Source organism: Physella acuta, unplaced genomic scaffold (genome assembly GCF_028476545.2).
Source record: "Physella acuta isolate Inbredline_101_S28 unplaced genomic scaffold, ASM2847654v3 ptg000178l, whole genome shotgun sequence".
NCBI lineage: Eukaryota > Metazoa > Mollusca > Gastropoda > Physidae > Physella > Physella acuta.
In genome coordinates, this window is record NW_026731697.1 from 830,568 (window position 1) to 848,739 (window position 18,172).

The 18,172-nt window shown below is 38.8% G+C and overlaps 1 long non-coding RNA gene and 1 other non-coding gene across 2 annotated transcripts in view; one reads left to right on the forward strand and one right to left on the reverse strand.

Annotated features, from left to right (window-relative positions):
• LOC131936424 (uncharacterized) overlaps positions 1 to 18,172 on the forward strand; it is an 82,247-nt gene that overhangs the window by 29,458 nt on the left and 34,617 nt on the right. The window lies entirely within an intron of this gene.
• On the reverse strand, positions 15,364 to 15,435 carry Trnap-ugg (transfer RNA proline (anticodon UGG)). The gene has a single exon. It is a non-coding gene; the product is annotated as a tRNA-Pro (tRNA).

An 18,172-nucleotide genomic window follows, 5' to 3' on the forward strand; every position in this document is an offset into this window, starting at 1 on the left:
GCTGGGCACCCCAACCCTCCTAAAGCTGGGCACCCCAACCCTCCTAAAGCTGGGCACCCCAACCCTCATAAGACTGGGCACCCCAACCCTCCTAAAGCTGGGCACCCCAACCCTCCTAAAGCTGGGCACCCCAACCCTCCTAAAGCTGGGCACCCCAACCCTACTAAGACTGGGCACCCCAACCCTCCTAAAGCTGGGCACCCCAACCCTCCTAAAGCTGGGCACCCCAACCCTCATAAGACTGGGCACCCCAACCCTCCTAAAGCTGGGCACCCCAACCCTCCTAAAGCTGGGCACCCCAACCCTACTAAGACTGGGCACCCCAACCCTCCTAAAGCTGGGCACCCCAACCCTACTAAAGCTGGGCACCCCAACACTTCTAAAGCTGGGCACCCCAACCCTCCTAAAGCTGGGCACCCCAACCCTCCTAAAGCTGGGCACCTCAACCCTCCAAAGACTGGGCACCCCAACCCTCCTAAAGCTGGGCACCCCAACCCTCCTAAAGCTGGGCACCCCAACCCTCCTAAAGCTGGGCACCCCAACCCTCCTAAAGCTGGGCACCTCAACACTTTAAAGACTGGGCACCCCAACCCTACTAAAGCTGGGCACCCCAAACCTCCTAAAGCTGGGCACCCAAACCCTCAGATACGTAATGTATAGCGTCAGTTGTGTGTTCGCTTTAGTATTACAGTTTTCAACATCGGCTTGTGAGGACTGATACAGATTTACAATAGCAATATTTCTTTCTTACTTGTAGCCTGCTTTCATTCATTTAGGATGGTTTACTCATACATAGATCTAATACAAAACGTCTAAATATAAAGAAAAAATAACAATTAAAAACCAACCTGAAACTGAAAATGCAAATGTGTAATTAAATGATGATTCAAGGGATTTTTTTCCTCGGCGTGCGTGGTGGGCTGAGGGGACGGGGGACGGGGGGGGGGGGGGGGTGGGGGGTGGAATTTGGGTTTTTAAGTAGAGCTGAAAAAAAAATGGGATTATCGAGAATTAAAATGATAGAAATTTTAAGCAATCGGAAAAGTAATGTTATTACAATGAGACACATCAAAGCAAACATTCTTCCCTTTCAACCAGATGTAATTGGTTATGAAAATCAAGCAAATGAGTTTATTAATTAGCGCATTTTTTTATTAAATCCAACTTATAATTTACAAAAACAAAAATAGATTTTTAGCAATGTTTTTCCAGAACAAATAAAAAACTTACATATATTAAATTACGGCATCTTTATAACATAAAACTTCATTTTATTGTTTTTATTTAATTTATACTACGCCTGATCCTGATGTTTAAATAGTGAAAAAAATATAAAAAATGTCAAACTTACCAAATACAGCAACGATTATCTCCCTGTTATTCTATAGTACTTTGTTTAGATTGTTAAATCAGGATAGGCTTTCTTAACACGGAATTGGGGGATTCCCCTTGGATCAAGGAACGATCACTCCACCCCAACTGTCCCGTCTGGTTGCAGTGTCTTTTAGCTGTGGTTTACCTGACTTCACGTTGACTGTCCCAGGTGTTGGCTATTTATAGGTCGCAGGTATGTCACGTGACGTCATGTTGAGGGACGTTAATGGGGGGAGCAGATGTTTGGCCGGTGAGAGGATTGATGGTGGTGTGGATGGGGACGGATGGTAGTGTGGATTTAGAGGGATGGTAGTGTGGATTTAGAAGGATGGTAATGTGGATGTAGAGGAATGGTAGTGTGGATTTAGAGGGATGGTAGTGTGGATTTAGAAGGATGGTAGTGTGGATGTAGAGGAATGGTAGTGTGGATGGGGAGGGATAATAGTGTGGATGGGGACGGATGGTAGTGTGGGTGGGGACGGATGGTAGTATGGGTGGGGAGGGAATGGAGTCAGGATGAGATGGGAAGGGTAGGGACTGTAGTTGGTATGGTGAGGGATGGGGAATGATTTAGCTAAGACAGCGGTGTGGATGACGGGGAGGGGGAGGGGGGATGTGAGGAAAGTAGTGTGAATAGGAAAGAAATGTAGATATAATGGTGGGGGAGGTTATGAAGAAAGTAGTGTGAATAGGAAAGAAATGTAGATATAATGGTGGGGGAGGTTATGAAGAAAGTAGTGTGAATGGGAAATAAATGTAGATATAATGGTGGGGGAAGTTATGAAGAAAGTAGTGTGAATGGGAAAGAAATGTAGATATAATGGTGGGGAAGGTTATGAAGAAAGTAGTGTGAATGGGAAAGAAATGTAGATATAATGGTGGGGGAAGTTATGAAGAAAGTAGTGTGAATGGGAAATAAATGTAGATATAATGGTGGGGGAAGTTATGAAGAAAGTAGTGTGAATGGGAAAGAAATGTAGATATAATGGTGGGGGAAGTTATGAGGAAAGTAGTGTGAATGGGAAAGAAATGTAGATATAATGGTGGGGGAGGTTATGAAGAAAGTAGTGTGAATAGGAAAGAAATGTAGATATAATGGTGGGGGAGGTTATGAAGAAAGTAGTGTGAATAGGAAAGACATTTAGATATAATGGTGGGGGAGGTTATGAAGAAAGTAGTGTGAATAGGAAAGAAATGTAGATATAATGGTGGGGGAAGTTATGAAGAAAGTAGTGTGAATGGGAAAGAAATGTAGATATAATGGTGGGGAAGGTTATGAAGAAAGTAGTGTGAATGGGAAAGAAATGTAGATATAATGGTGGGGGAAGTTATGAAGAAAGTAGTGTGAATGGGAAAGAAATGTAGATATAATGGTGGGGGAAGTTATGAGGAAAGTAGTGTGAATGGGAAAGAAATGTAGATATAATGGTGGGGGAGGTTATGAAGAAAGTAGTGTGAATAGGAAAGAAATGTAGATATAATGGTGGGGGAGGTTATGAAGAAAGTAGTGTGAATAGGAAAGACATTTAGATATAATGGTGGGGGAGGTTATGAAGAAAGTAGTGTGAATAGGAAAGAAATGTAGATATAATGGTGGGGAGGCGGCATTTAGTGGGGGGGGGGGGGGGGGGCTTCAGAGATATTGAGTGCCCATTGGGTTAAGATGTAAATGGGTAGGTTTAAGTAAATGGGTAGGTTTAAGTAAATGGGTAGGTTTAGGGAGGGGCACGGAGGATAGAGGCTGGGGGTGGGGGTGGGGCTATAAATGTTCTAAATTGAAGTATTATGAATATGGAGTAATCAATTAGGGAGCTGTCAAAACCCCTCGACCCTCACCCCGTCATTACCCCTCACCCATACCATTTAACATCCAATTAATAATTTAAAAAAAAACCGTTAGTTTGAATAGATTTAGGAAAGTTTGAAAAAATCTGGATAGTGAAAAACTGAACAGTCCTGTCTCAAATCTTGGTGTAAATATCTGTTGGCCTATACAGCATACAATTTAGTAACAATATTATGGCCGAAACCCACTGCTCAGCCAGTATTCGAATTGGCCGGTCATTTCGCACTTTGGCCGAGGCATGTGGCCTATGCCCGAAATTTTTAGAGTACATGCTACTCTGGCCAGCCAGTTCCTAACAGCCATGCAAAGCTGTATTGAGAATTAGTGACAATCAACCACATGAGGTCTTGGAAGTATCAGTTTTGGGTGCGAGTGAAGAAACGTATAAAATATACATTTTGCAAAAAATGTCCTGTTTGTATCTCCTCTGTCTTGAAAGGTTACAACTTCTTTGGTCAAGTCCCACACAGCTGATTACTGTACATAAACTTGTTTCAACTGACGTCAACACAAGTAAGTTGAGAAAGATCATTCCCTAAGCCAAGATACACATAGAATCGATTGTTGACACAGGTTGACGCTTTTATGTGTATGTCAGCTGGTGTTTTAGGTGAACTAAATATTGACATAATCGTAGACCATGTGTCCGAATACAGCTCAGCTTACGAAGTAGTTAGTACAGTAGGCTATAATATTTTGGTTTATAACATGAATTAGTGAATTCATAGTAGTATGTCCAAATTGTACGTATTTTTTAAAAACTTATTTTGTAAAATTTGTAAAGTAAATCGTGATTTTGGTAGTCTCGGCGGTCCTCAGGCTTTGATGAAAAAATGTACAAATGAAAATTTAATTTAAAGTTGGTGGACCGTTTTTTTTTATTATACGTTTTGTTTTAATTCAATATCTGTTTGTTTGTTAGTTTGTGATTTGTGGAACATTTTCTAACGCTGTTTTGACCTAGTTCTAATGCAGCGATTTAGTCTTTTCATGTCTCCGAAAGACAACGCACGAATGTCTAATTTTAAATCAAATCACGCATTAAACTAGTCATTAAATTGTAATTAAAAGATGGCTAAATATAATTGAAAATGAGAGATCACATGATTATGTAGTACTCTAGCCGACGGCGGCGAATTATTGGTCACAGCTGATTGGCTATACGGAGGGATGGGGGAAAGGGTTAGATATGGGGATGGGGGAAAAGATAGCTATCGTTTAATATAAATTCTTAAAATGAGGATAATTACAGGGGGGGGGGGGTTAATGCACTAGATATATAAGATGGTGAGTACGGATAGGGGTTAGAGCATCGGTGGTAGACGTTGGGTCTTTGTAAAATGATGAGCAAAAAAAAAGGTTTAAAGGCAACCTATTGACAATTTATTAATTAGCACCGTTTGATGAAGTTAATGAACCGTAACGAGTCCGGAAATGTATTTGGTTGGATGAGAAAATGTTGGATCAGGTGGGAGAAGACAACACAATCTCAACATTTAGCAAGAAAATATCATGTCAACATTTGGGAGAAGATAACACGATGTAAACATTTAGCAAGAAAAATATCATGTCAACATTTGGGAGAAGATAACACGATCTAAACATTTAGCAAGAAAATACCATGTCAACATTTGTGAAAAGAAAACACCATGTCAACATTTGGCAGAAAACAACACGGTGTCAACATTTGTGAAAAGAAAACACCATGTCAACATTTGTGAGAAGAAAACACGATGTCAATATTTGTGAAAAGAAAACACCATGTCAACATTTGGCAGAAAACAACACGGTGTCAACATTTGTGAAAAGAAAACACCATGTCAACATTTGTGAGAAGAAAACACGATGTCAACATTTGTGAAAAGAAAACATCATGTCAACATTTGTGAGAAGAAAACATCATGTCAACATTTGTGAGAAGAAAACATCATGTCAACATTTGTGAGAAGAAAACACCATGTCAACATTTGTGAAAAGAAAACATCATGTCAAAATTTGTGAAAAGAAAACACCATGTCAACATTTGTGAGAAGAAAACATCATGTCAACATTTGTGAGAAGAAAACACCATGTCAACATTTGTGAAAAGAAAACATCATGTCAACATTTGTGAAAAGAAAACATCATGTCAACATTTGTGAGAAGAAAACACCATGTCAACATTTGTGAAAAGAAAACATCATGTCAACATTTGTGAAAAGAAAACATCATGTCAACATTTGTGAGAATAAAACACCATGTCAACATTTGTGAGAAGAAAACATCATGTCAACATTTGTGAGAAGAAAACATCATGTCAACATTTGTGAGAATAAAACATCATGTCAACATTTGTGAGAAGAAAACATCATGTCAACATTTGTGAGAAGAAAACATCATGTCAACATTTGTGAGAAGAAAACATCATGTCAACATTTGTGAGAAGAAAACATCATGTCAACATTTGTGAGAAGAAAACATCATGTCAACATTTGTGAGAAGAAAACATCATGTCAACATTTGTGAGAAGAAAACATCATGTCAACATTTGTGAGAAGAAAACATCATGTCAACATTTGTGAGAAGAAAACATCATGTCAACATTTGTGAGAAGAAAACATCATGTCAACATTTGTGAGAAGAAAACATCATGTCAACATTTGTGAGAAGAAAACATCATGTCAACATTTGTGAGAAGAAAACATCATGTCAACATTTGTGAGAAGAAAACATCATGTCAACATTTGTGAGAAGAAAACATCATGTCAACATTTGTGAGAAGAAAACATCATGTCAACATTTGTGAGAATAAAACATCATGTCAACATTTGTGAGAAGAAAACATCATGTCAACATTTGTGAGAAGAAAACATCATGTCAACATTTGTGAGAAGAAAACACCATGTCAACATTTGTGAGAAGAAAACATCATGTCAACATTTGTGAGAAGAAAACATCATGTCAACATTTGTGAGAAGAAAACATCATGTCAACATTTGTGAGAAGAAAACATCATGTCAACATTTGTGAGAAGAAAACATCATGTCAACATTTGTGAGAAGAAAACATCATGTCAACATTTGTGAGAATAAAACACGATGTCAGCATTTTAGCCGTGTGAGGCTGACACACGAACATCGTGTCACTTATGACAGTTGTGACAGGTCATTCCTGTCAAAAGTGACAGGTCAGTTATGTCCGCCAAGAAAAGTTCCCCGTCCTGGGGGGAGCTAAAAATAGACGCAATCGTAAAATGTGTTATGTTAGAAGGTGCATAATAATTTGCATTGGAACTTCAGTGGTGGGTGGCGTCGCTATAAAGTTATGTTATAAATGTTATATGATGATATATATTACATTTTTATTGTTGTTATTAATGTTAAATGATGGTATATTACATTTTTCTTGTTATGTTATAAATTTCGTATGATGGTATATTACATTTTTATTGTTACATGATGTTGTATAGTATGCTAATCTTATATGACATTTAGTCGAGTGCTATTAGTTCTTTTACAGATGTTTAATACACCATTAGATTGCATGTTGCATTGTATGTGTTTTTAAATAGTACTATTAAGTAATGACTGTAATGTAAAAATGGTTAACGCTATGTTATGTTATGTCGTATGGACAGAGTCGTCACAAGGCGGGTGTGGGTGGGTTACGGGGGGGGGGGGGGGGGGGTTGCGTCCGCACCGGGTGACGTCATTTAGGGGGTGACACCACGACGAAAAATTGTAAAATTTATTAGAAAAAAAGATGTTCTATCCACTTTTTTAAAAAAATAGTAGGGGAAGAGGGATGACACCAAACCAAAAAAAATTGTTGGAGGGGTTGGGATGGCACCCTCAGTTACCCGCACCGGGTGACACCCAACCTAATGAGGGTACTTTAATGTTATGTAACAATGATATTCCGTAGTTTAGTGTTATGTAGCAACGTTATAAGTTAGTTTAGAGCTATATAACAATGTTATACTGTAGGTTAATCTTCTGTAACAAGGTATTCATCTAGAATACGATATGATAACAAACCTACCTATCTTATATAATAACAAACCTACCTGTTTAATATGATAACAAACCTACCTGCCTGTAACCTCAGTAATCGTGAGGTAGAACATCCATCGGCGACTAAAATTATCAATCACAACTACCTGCCCGATCTTAATTACAATCTCCTTCCTTTGCGCCTTTGGCGCTGGTTAAGAAAGACCCACCCCACTTTTTTACGCAATCGCAGCTTTCTTTTATTGGTTAATATTTGACACGTGATCAAATAGCATCAACGGCTTTTTAAAAATCGATAAATCAGATCGAAAATGTGTTGATCGGAGAAATAATGTAATTGATGTCGATAGAAAAAATCTTTTGTCTCTATTTCTTGTGTTACATGATGTCAAGATTGTTATAAGAATTAACTCATGTAATTCATCTTGATACAGAAGTCCTCACAAAGTCTAAAGCAATTGATGATTGTACATGATTGTAGGATTGTGTCGATTCATAAGTCGATCGTTGACATGGTCAATACACGGACAGACACGGTCGATTAAAATTCTAGACATGGTCAATATTTAAACACATACAAACTAGACAGAACCAACACATACAAACTAGACAGAACCAACACATACAAACTAGACAGAACCAACACATACAAACTAGACAGAACCAACACATACAAACTAGACAGAACCAACACATACAAAATACAAACTAGACACGACCAGTACATACAAGTTAGAAGTGTCAATATAATCTAGAGACTCTTTACTCAACACGTTCGGATTAGACTCGGTCAATACATACAAATTAGACACTGTCAATACATACAAATTAGACACTGTCAATACATACAAATTAGACACTGTCAATACATACAAATTAGACACTGTCAATACATACAAATTAGACACTGTCAATACATACAAATTAGACACTGTCAATACATACAAATTAGACACTGTCAATACATACAAATTAGACACTGTCAATACATACAAATTAGACACTGTCAATATATATAATATAGACACTGTCAATACATACAAATTAGACACTGTCAATACATACAAATTAGACAATGTCAATAAATACAAATTAGACCCTAACAATACATACAAATTAGACACTGTCAATATATATAATATAGACAATGTCAATACATACAAATCAGACACTGTCAAAACATACAAATTGGACACTGTCAATACATACAGATTAGACACTGTCAATTCATACAAATTAGACACTGTCAATACATACACATTAGACATGGTCAAAACGAATTATAAACAAGATAGCCATGAAAACGTTCGTATTCTTGGATCATGTGTGGTTGTGTATTAGTATGTGTGTCTGTGTGTATGTGTACATTGTTAATGTTATATTCTCTTTTTTATCTCATTATGTATGATAACTATGTAACATTATTTCTTTATTTCTTTATTCCACTTTGCTATGTTACTGCTATGTGTTATTGAATTGTTTTTACTTGTTTAAACGGCCAATGTGAAAAAAGGCCTTTGTGCCTACAATTGTAACCGTTGTTTAAATAAATTTGAATAAATTTGAATAAATTTGAATAAATTTGAATAAATTTGAATAAATTTGAATAATGTGTGTGAGTGTCTGTATGTGTGCGTTTCTAAATGGTATGCTTGAAAGAATACATTTTTATTTTCTATGTTAATTTTAATGTTAAAGTTAAAGTTGAAGTTGAAGTTGATGTTGATGTTAATGTTAAAGCTAATGTTAAAGTTAATGTTAAAGCTAATGTTAAAGCTAATGCTAAACCTAATGTTAAAGCTAATGTTAAAGTTAATGTTAAAGTTAATGTATTCTTCAGACAACCGAGCATTACAAACATTAAAGTCTTCAATGAATTCCCTAGGCTATGAAAAATCTAAGCTATCTCTGTCACTCATCACATCTGAACTTAGGGGTCATCCATTTATGACGTCCACACGCGGGGGGGGGGGGGGGGGGGGGGTCGAAAAAAATTGACTTTTGTGGACGCATATGGACTTTTATAAGGAAAAAAAGTGGATTTTTGTGGACGGGGGGGGGGGGGGGGGGGTCCAAAATCCCAAAAAATTGTGGACGCCATAAATGGATGACCCCATACCATCCACAATCTGATACAATCTAATACAGCCTTTTGTATTTCACACTAAGCTCTATACAAAGTCTAGTGATATACAACTCCACAGTTGGACACGCGCACAAACATGTGAAATTGTCTCACCTCCAACCTGTGTATAAATAACACAGATAGACTACACATTTAGACATTCCAAACTTCTAACAATCTGTGTACAATCGTTCCCCCACACCCTCGCACAAGAAGAAGATCCTTTCTACGCCACTGACATCACCCACTACAAAAGTCTAATAAAAAATGTCTCCTTACCTGAATCAATACCACCACACCTGTCATATTACGCGTCCTCAGCTCCGCACGTCACTTCCCGTTGATAGTTACCGACTTTCTCTCAGCCAGTAGTACAAAAGTAAACAAGTCACAGACTTACACGTACACAAGCCCGTCTAATAAATCATCTTGGTCTATTCCTGTCATAACCACAGAATCCTACGTAAAGCCGACGTGTTGTTTGTCCAATGTTGTCAAATTGCAACACGGTGGAGCAATAAGAATAGCACTCAAAAAAGGCGTGATGGTTTCTTTAATGTTCAGTTTTGTAGAATGGCGAGTTGTACAAAGGCGAGTTGTACAAAGGCAAGTTGTACAAAGGCAAGTTGTACAAAGGCAAGTTGTACAAAGGCAAGTTGTACAAAGGCAAGTTGTACAAAGGCAAGTTGTACAAAGGCAAGTTGTACAAAGGCAAGTTGTACAAAGGCAAGTTGTACAAAGGCAAGTCTTACAAAGACAGGTTGCAACACAAACACAGATTCCCTCAACTGATTTGACGAAGCGTTTTGTGTGAGTTTAAATAAATGAAAGATTTTTTTCCTGGATATTTTTTATACATTTATTATACATGGATCGATGGATGACAAACTTGGGGGAGGGAGGATTTTGTAAGCACCGCTTAAGGCTCTTCAATCAATCACGTTCGGCTGTCATTTGCTTGCTTACGGCTGGGTGAACACGGTAGGGTGAATGATAGCTGGGTAAGTGTTCTATGTAGCGGTGTCTCGTCTTGACCAGTGGCTACAGCTGGGCTAGAATTGAGTAGCTGGACCAGTGGCTAAAGCTGTGCTAGAATTGAGTAGCTGGACCAGTGGCTAAAGCTGGGCTAGAATTGAGTAGCTGGACCAGTGGCTAAAGCTGGGCTAGAATTGAGTAGCTGGACCAGTGGCTAAAGCTGGGCTAGAATTGAGTAGCTGGACCAGTGGCTAAAGCTGGGCTAGAATTGAGTAGCTGGTTTTAACCAGTGGCTAAAGCTGGGCTAGAATTGAGTAGCTGGACCAGTGGCTAAAGCTGGGCTAGAATTGAGTAGCTGGTTTTAACCAGTGGCTAAAGCTGGGCTAGAATTGAGTAGCTGGACCAGTGGCTAAAGCTGGACTAGAATTGAGTAGCTGGTTTTAACCAGTGGCTAAAGCTGGGCTAGAATTGAGTAGCTGGACCAGTGGCTAAAGCTGGGCTAGAATTGAGTAGCTGGACCAGTGGCTAAAGCTGGGCTAGAATTGAGTAGCTGGACCAGTGGCTAAAGCTGGGCTAGAATTTAGTAGCTGGGTTTGACCAGTGGCTAAAGCTGGGCTAGAATTGAGTAGCTGGACCAGTGGCTAAAGCTGGGCTAGAATTGAGTAGCTGGTTTTAACCAGTGGCTAAAGGGACGAAATAGCCACAGAAGAAATTCAAGTTGCTTGAGCATATAAAAATAGCTTTGATGGAAATAGTGCAATAGTCAGTAAAGGAATAAAACAAAATTAGAAGGAAGCTAAAAATACCACCAGTTACCCGTGACTGCAAGATATTACAGCAACAGTTATTGGTTTTTTCTTTTGAATTTTTCCTACATGAAAGAATCGTGGTTAGCTCATGTAGCGGTCTCCAAATAAAATTTGTTTAGAACAGATTTGCGTCTAACCTAAGTCTTCCCAAGTCTTCGTTCCCTCTCTTATTTGACAAGTAAAATGAGCGGTGTGTGTTACCCCTGGTCAGCTTAGGATCAGTATTTTTGACAACTATTTATCAATAAAAATAAAAATTGTTACTTTACTTACATTGCTTTACTTTGTTGTCAGGATAATTCCGTCAGTATCCCACTCGTCCCGCCTGCTTGCTTTAGTCGCGAGGTTTGAAATGTTTACACAAAACAAGATACAAATGCCAACAAATAGTGGAAGATGTGCTTAGGGGAAGATGTTGTAGACACAGGCATTTAGCTGTGTTGGACACAAACAGCCTTGATAGACACAAGCATTTCGCTGTGTGATTGACAAAACTATTAAGCTGTGTTAGACACAACCATTTAGCTGTGTGTTAGACACAAGCAATTAGCTGTGTGTACTAGAGGTGTGTTAGACACAAGCATTTAGCTGTGTGTTAGACACAAGCAATTAGCTGTGTGTACTAGAGGTGTGTTAGACACAAGCATTTAGCTGTGTGTTAGACACAAGCAATTAGCTGTGTGTACTAGAGGTGTGTTAGACACGACCATTTAGCTGTGTGTTAGACTCAAACATTTAGCTGTGTGCTAGACTCAAACATTTAGCTGTGTGCTAGACTCAAACATTTAGCTGTGTGTTAGACTCAAACATTTAGCTGTGTGTACTAGAGGTGTGTTAGACTCAAACATTTAGCTGTGTGTACTAGAAGTGTGTTAGACTCAAACATTTAGCTGTGTGTACTAGAAGTGTGTTAGACTCAAACATTTAGCTGTGTGTACTAGAGGTGTGTTAGACTCAAACATTTAGCTGTGTGTACTAGAGGTGTGTTAGACTCAAACATTTAGCTGTGTACTAGAGGTGTGTTAGACTCAAACATTTAGCTGTGTCTACTAGAGGGAGGGGCTACACTTTCAACCTGCTTTGATGTTGAGATGGCGTGCAGTGACGTAGGCAGGTGACTTTAATTGCGGCTGCTTTTTGTTTATCCTTGTAAAGATCGTTTTTAAAAGGTGGTATTTCACGAGGTGGGTTTTTGTTTGTTCTTGGTATCCACTAAGATATATAGAACAAATGCTTAATTTAGTAAAACAAAGAACAAAACAAATGTATGCCAAGCGTTACAGAAACACAACACATAAACAATAGGATTATCCAAAAAACTAATCTCTTTTAGCTTATCGTTTAATTAACTGGAATTAATTGGCAACATAACAAGAAAACATACAACGAAACAATTAGCAACAGTCAATTTGAATTAATTTTTACTCAAAATCTAAACTGAATGATATCGCTGGTCTAAACTTAAAAATTAAATCATACGAATTCAATTACTGAAGAATTAAAAAAAAACAACAGACATGTAGGTCTACTCAACAGAGAAGCGACGGCTAGGGCTTGTCCAAGTAAAATGCTTGCAGTGAATAACAAGGGAAGCAATCACACATTTATTACATGCACATAAATTTATCACTGCTAACTCCCTTGAAATTTTCGATGATTTAAAGGTAATCATTTTTCTAAAATAACATTTATTAAAAAAAAAACAACTGCGTACCTAGTATTTATGGTTACATTAAAATACATGACTTGTTAAATATTGTTACATTAAAATACATGACTTGTTAAATATTGTTACATTAAAATACATGACTTGTTAAATATACTTGGACGCGTGAGTCTGTCAGATGAGGCTCGTTTGCTGGAGACAGCCACCCATCATCGATAGTAAACTCCTAAACCAAACAACTGCTGCCTTGCACATTGTCATATGTAGACAAAGACTATGGCAGCAGCAAATAAAGCAAGAAAAGCAGGATGAAGTCATTAAGAGCCAAAAAGAAGAATTAAATATTTGACACAATGTATACAACTTATATTGGTTTTTTTAAAACTCTTTTTTAAATTTAATATTTGATAATGAGTTTTGAATACTTAAAAGATGAAAACAAAGACCACCCCCAAATCTAAAAGCCATGAAGCTTTATTTAACACAAATATTTCTAATGCCCAATTTTAACTCCAACTTCACGCCTAAAGTAGTATACATTTTCCTTCTAATGGTAAAGTACATCGGGAACAGGGCATTTCCCCCCTGTCAAATACCCCCCGGACATTCCCCCCCCCCCCCCCGAGTAATTACCCCCTGTCAATTACCCCCCTGTCTATTACCCCCCCCCCCCCCCCCACTGAGTAGGACATTACCCCCCCCCCCCCCGGACAGGGTTAGAGTTAGGGTTAGGGCTAGGTTTAGGGTTAGGTTTAGGTTTAGGGCTAGGATTAGGGCTAGGGCTAGGGTTAGGGCTAGGGCTAGGGTTAGGGTTAGGGTTAAGATTAGGGTTAGGGGTAGGGTTAGGGTTAGAACTAGTGTTAGGGTTAGGGTTAGGGTTGTGTCTAGCGTTGGTTTTGGTTTTGTGTGAAGTTTTAGGCTAAGGTGGATGCTTAGGTTTTGGTCTTTTTCTTAAGGTTTGGATTAAAGTAGTATATAGGTATAGAATTCTAGTTAGAGTTAGGATTCTAACTTGAGGGGGGGGGGGGGTAATTCCCCGGATAGGGGGGGGGGGGTAATTGACAGGGGGTAATTGACAGGGGGTAATGGCTCCGGTGGGTAAATACGGGGGGGAATGTCCGGGGGGGGTAATTTCCGGGGGGGGGGGGTAATGTCCTGTAGCCAGTACATCAGATAGTATTCTGATAGTGGCCACAAATTTAAACAACACTTCGTCTTGCGCGGCTGGTCGAACTGATTTCTCAATGAAACCACGAGATGGGGTTCAGAGTTCAAATACAATTCAGAAAATGACATTCGTCAGACTTACGGCTACATTTAACATGTAGAAAAAAAAAATTGCCTGATCAATGTACGCCTTGTTTAGCTTGTTGCCAAAACAAAAACGTGATACAGATTTCGCCAACTGGCGTGGAGAACTCCGCTAATAGCATGGACATTTGGTGGATGTTATGTCATCTGATAGTTGTAGTCTAATGTCATCTGTGTCATCTGACAGTTATACGTCTATTGTCATCTGCAATGGCCACCTACCGCTTTACCTCTTATACCCTAGCCACTGATTCCACCCCCACTCCCCCCCTCCTCTCCCGTCCCCCTCTCGCACAGCTCTCCCTATAGGGATGGTAAGTTCTACGGCTCAATAAAACCTGCATGAGCCATAAAACTGTTTATTGACCTACTTACCAGCTCTATTGTGTCTACTCACCCTCTTTCTATGAAAATAATAAAACGCATGCATTCAATGAACTAAGGCAATGGAAAGGGAAGCGACCACGTTTAAATTCACTGTATCAATGACTTCACTTGACTTAGTCCTCTTTGCTCCTTATGGAGCATAGGGCCTCCACCATTTCCTTCCATTTCTTCCTATCCTCGGCTATTAATTTTGACATCTCCCAAGACATCCCTGTTGGCTTCAGTTCTTCAAGAAGACTCCGCCTCCAGGTCTGTCTTGGGCGCCCTCTCTTCCGCTTTCCCTGGGGGTTCCACTCAAGCGCTTGGCGTGTAACATTTGTGTGAGCCTTTCGCAGTGTGTGACCCACCCAGCGCCACTTCCTCCTTATTTGCACACCCATAGACTCCTGCTTAGCTTTCCTCCATAGTTCCAAGTTCGGCACTTTGTCCTGCCATCTCAGTTTCAGTATCTGTCTAAGGCATCTATTCATGAAGGTCTGTATCTTTGCTGTGCTTGAATGACTTAACTCCCTTTTAATATATACAGAGTTTGAGTCTTTAATTTACATTTTAAAAATGTAATACAATGAAATGTAGCATAATAAAACATGTTTCCACGAAATTTGACCAAACGACACCAGACTAACGACATAAGCAACACAAGCAGAGGTGACACACCGTACACACGACACATAACACACAACATACAACACACACCACACACGCATACTACATACACGCTATACACCACACCACACACACCACACCAGCACACTACACACAAGACATGACATACGCAACATACACACACACACAGAGGCGTCGTGAGGCGGGAGGGGGTGCGATTATATAGACATCTGAATTATGTAGTTTAAATTTGTATGAAATATAAAAATAACGGGCCCGTCCGGGATTTGAACCCGGGACCTCTCGCACCCAAAGCGAGAATCATACCCCTAGACCAACGAGCCGTTGTTATTTTAACTCGGGATATTTCAAAATCATAGCTTTTTAAGTCAGGCATAAGACATCTGATACACCATAAGACATCTGTCACACCATAATCCGAATCCGAACCACATTTCCCGCGTGAGTAGCATTGCAGATTCGACAGTATTACCTTCGGAAATCTGTAGTCCATCGGTTATTACTATCATAATTTAACAACCAGCGCTAGTGAACACTCCCCCCTCCCCATCCTGGATTATAAGTTGCTTTACATGTACGTTCTTGTGCGACGGCGTTGTCTCTGAGTCCACTCAGCTGCGATGGATACCCGGTTTCCTATTGAGCTGGACGAAACTGACCTTTCATATGCCGAGTTCACAACCATTTTTTTTAAACATTTTCTGCATTAAACTTTAAATTTCTTTCATTCATCCCAGTCACTAAATTCTATACCCCTCCCATGCTTTGTTCGGTGCTCTTTGATTTATTCCACCTGTATATTTTTCTACATACATGAGGCAGAACTAGCATCCACAGGTTAAAGATAAAATATGTTAATTACTTAATCCGTATAATTCATTCAACAAAACTCCAACTGTGACATTTTAATCCGATGATCAATACTTATACAATGTTACTGATAGCTTAATCGACCAAATCTAATCCGTACCCTCTTGACCTCAACGTTCTGCTCTTTCACCAAACAAGTAGAAAATTTACTCAGAAGATAAAAAGGCCTATATATATATATATATATATATATATATATATATATATATATATATATATATATATATATATATATATATATATATATATATATATACATATATGTATATATATATATATATATATATATATATATATATATATATATATACATACATGTATGTATATATATATATACATACATATATGTATATATATATATATATATATATATATATATATATATATATATATATATATATATATATATATATATATAAAATTTAGATACTAAAAAAGCCATAAACGTAATGATATATCTGCAGAGTTTCTTCCAGGCATCTCTTCGGGGGTTCGCCCCCCCCCCCCCCGAACGAAATTAAATTTATATAATTTATATAGAAAATATATACTTTTATATATACTTCCGCTCCCCGAAGAAAGTCTACCGCCCCCCTAAAATTTCAAGTGCCCCCCCGGAGAAAAAAGTCTGGAAGAAACACTGTATATCTGACAATTGTTTTGAATATTTTATTTATTTCCAGATCTATTTCTTTTTTTTTTAATAACAGCTTAGGGAAGTAACTTATAACAATAGTTCCAAGCGTTTTTAAAACACAGAGAAATTTAGTTGTGAAAAAATGAAATGATAACTATAATTTGTTACATTTGTCAAAATTTTATTTTGTAATTTTAAGTATAAGAAATAGTCATTTTTTTTATTACTTGGGACATAAAATTGGATTGTAGTGTAAATATAAAACGTTTAGATATTTTACAAAGTCAAATCTGAATATTTAGAAATTGTTATTTGTTCTTACACTTCAGCCCAGAAATCTCGATCTAGTATTAGCACCAACTTTCTTTCCTTTACAAATATATCGAAACTATGTCATTGTCTATCCCAGCGATCACAATAAAGACGACCAAGAAACTTGGGCCACACTGAACAATAAAATATATCACTATCTGGAAAAATACCTCACAAGTTAAAGACAGTTACAACAAAGGACGTTTCGACCCAAGGTCTTCGTCAGCACACAACAGTGTGATTACAGATTAGACAAATAAAGACAAACAGTAACACATTTTTTGACTTAGCTCGACAGTGAAAACACGTCTTATCTGCTAGCTACGATATCCAAAAGAAAAGACGCGTGAGAAGGACGCTTGGACACCGTATAGGGGTGGGGTTGGGGGCGTGATGTATGCGGGAGGGGGGGGGGGTGGGTTGTTAGGTGAAAGATATCTGTTCATTCAAGCCATCGGGTGCCCGTGTACCAAATTTAAGTATCAGTCGCGTTTCAGTGCTAAGGCGATTTTTAAAATTGTGTCAAAACCGAACGGCGGTTACACAAAAGTCCTTTTTTAAGTCATGCCCACTCGTGTTGAAGTGTTTGGCCACAGGAAGACTGTCTTCATTGTTGATTGATCGCAGGTGTTGGCTAACCCTGTCAGACAATCTTTTCCCCGTTTGTCCAATATAAAAGATGTTGCAACGCCTGCACTGGATGACGTAAACTACGTTGCGGGACTCACAGTTGAAGTGATTTTTAATTTTGAGGGTTCCCTTCGGCAGCTGGAGTGATTCAACCTGAAGGGTGAAATGACAGGTATTGCATTTACGGGCAGTGTTCCCTCTAAGCTGCGCGGCTGCGCGGCCGCGCAGTACTTTCAAATGTGCCGCGCAGACATTTTCTGACCCCGCGCACAGATTATCAGAACGTCGGGCGAGCCTAATTCACCCAAAAAATTGTGGCCAGTGGTTTGAATTAAGCGATATTTTTAGTGCCAGTTTTGTTAAACGAACAGTCTTTGTGTTTTGGCGCATAAACAGAAACCAAGGGGTATCATTGACTTGGGGGAGGGGGTGACCTCGGTTGTCATACCACAGGTCTAGTTAATGACTTCACTCTAAATTGAGTGGGGCGGGTTCCGATGTGATGTCTGGGTGACCCTCCCTTTGCTTGATTTAATGGTTTACTGACCGTAGCGGAAAGGGATTGCGGCTACTAGCTGACCATGCAAGGTTTTATTTTCTATTGTCACTGC